The sequence below is a fragment of the Selaginella moellendorffii genome, unplaced genomic scaffold (assembly GCF_000143415.4).
Source record: "Selaginella moellendorffii unplaced genomic scaffold, v1.0 SELMOscaffold_661, whole genome shotgun sequence".
Taxonomy (NCBI): Eukaryota; Viridiplantae; Streptophyta; class Lycopodiopsida; order Selaginellales; family Selaginellaceae; genus Selaginella; species Selaginella moellendorffii.
In genome coordinates this window covers 1-2,199 of record NW_003314907.1, presented here as the reverse complement: position 1 = coordinate 2,199, position 2,199 = coordinate 1, and the positions used below count along the sequence as shown (strand labels likewise).

Here is a 2,199-nt window from a genome sequence, read left to right as displayed (position 1 = left end):
TGTCGGGGTCGGACTCGGGCTCCATCTCGGACTCGGGTTCCGGCTCGGACATGGACACGTGGGGGTGAAAGCCCAAAGCGCTTGTCTCCCTGGGGCGTGGTAGGCCGTGAGCACCGGAAGGATAGTGGGGGATGCGAGTGTTGGGCAGCCGAGGTCAGACCTCGGGTGCCCGGCTCCACACCCCCTGCTGGACTTCCAGGGCACGTGCGGGCTCCTGCCTGCTTGGACTTGGGCTTGAAGTCAGGCTCGAGCACGTACTCGGGCTTTTGCTCGGGCTCGCGTTTGGACTTGGCTCCTGCTCACGCTCAAGCTTGAACTCGGACTGGGACAAATAGCCAAAAGCTTTTGTCCCAGAAAGAGGAGGGACTTTCTTACCTGTAGGATGATGGGTGGGGAGTGGAGGCTCTCGGGCAGCTGGGGTTGAACTGCGGCTGCCCAGCTCTGCTTCCCATACAAACGAGAGTTGGCTCGCTTGCCAGGGTCACGTCGTGGCGCTTCGATGGCTCCCCTTGTGTGCCTCACCTTGTGGGCTTCCCGTGCCCACCGGCCGAAGGAAACGGTGCTCAGCTGCTCTGGTGGCAAGCACGTGCAGCATCCGTCCAGGTGTTACCCGATCGGCGATCCAGACGCGGAACTCCCGACGTGGGATGCCTAGGCAGTGTCGCATGTGTGAGTGCTCGTGGCCTTTGGCCGGTGGCGTGGGGGGGGCCTCCCCAGTATTGATGGGGGGTGGGGTTGTGCAAGGGTTCTCGGCTGCGGAGAGCCTCGGCGTGGCTTCCCTGGCACCCACTCCAGCGTTTGGCAGAGTCGTGCTGTGCGGTCCATGGGCATGGCCTTGGGACCACATCCGCACGCCTGTCGGGCGAGGGGGAGGGAGGCAGCAGTGTGGTCCTCCGGGCTTCCAAGGGAGGCGAGCCTCGGGGGTGGCACGGCTGCTTGGCAAGGGCCAGCGTCACGCGGCGGGAAAGGGGAGGGGCCCCCACCTGCCGTGCGACGGAGGGAGGAAGGGGGGAGGACTCTCCCGGGCCCAAACCGCGCGGAGAAGCCTCAGCCTGCGTGCGTGTGAGGGAGGGGGGGAAGGCCCTGCCCGCCTGCCACGTGGCACGAAAGGCGGGGGGAGGGGAAAAAAAAGTGGCCCGGAATGTCTGGGGCCCAAAACGCGCGATTTTTCGCGAAAAGTTGGGAAGGTACCACGTGTTCCGCGGGCTTTTTTTGGGGCCCAAAACGCGCGATTTTCACGAAAAGTTGGGGAGGTACCCCGCATTTCGCGGGGCGCGTTTTGGGGCCCAAAACGCGCGATTTTTCGCGAAAAGTTGGGAAGGTACCATGTGTTCCGCGGGCTTTTTTGGGCCCAAAACGCGTGATTTTCACGAAAAGTTGGGGAGGTACCCCGCATTTCGCAGCGTGCATTTTGGGGCCCAAAACACGGTCTTCGTGAATTGTTGGGGAGGTACCACACGTCCCGCAGGTTTTTTGGCACCCAAAAAGAACACGGGATTGTGGAGGTACACTGCAGCTTTGGATCAGCTGCCCCACTATAAGAGTAGGGGGAGTGTGAAATATTTCAGAGTGGGTTCAAACCGTGACTATGGCACTGGATCCCATTAGACCTCCAAAGTTAAGCGTCCCTGGGCTCGAATAGTACTGGGCTGGGTGACCACCCGGGAAGTCCAAGTGACCCCCTCTTTTTTTTTTCCTTACAAGTCATTTATTTTTGTAAGATCACTGTTTTAATATATAAACTTTGAGTATTTTTCCATAGCATATAAGTGTATGGTCTTTAAATACTACTTACAATTGTGAATGTAAGGTGTATTTGCCAAATTGTGTCGTTAGCTAGTTATTAACTAGGATATAAGTTAGAAATAATGTGTTGGTGATTGTCACCACGTGGCATGGCAAGCAAGTCCAAACATATGTGTGTCACGTGGCATACAAGGTCAAGGACACTAAACTCTAACTATGAGAACAAGCCAAAGGGCATGCCACGTGTCAATGTGACACATTGAAAACCATAAAACTCAGAACAAACCAAAGCACATGCCACGTGTCAATGTGGCACACATTGAAAACCATAAAACTCTATGAGAACAAACCAAAGGGCATGCCACGTGTCAATGTGGCACACATTGAAAACAATAAAACTCTATGAGATCAAACCAAAGACCATGCCACGTGTCAAAATAAACTCGGATATAT

General features: G+C 56.0%; 1 pseudogene; it reads left to right on the top strand.

The window, feature by feature from the left end:
• Positions 1-1,567: 1,567 nt before the first annotated feature.
• On the top strand, positions 1,568-1,686 carry LOC112344105 (annotated as a pseudogene).
• The last annotated feature ends 513 nt before the right edge of the window (positions 1,687-2,199 follow it).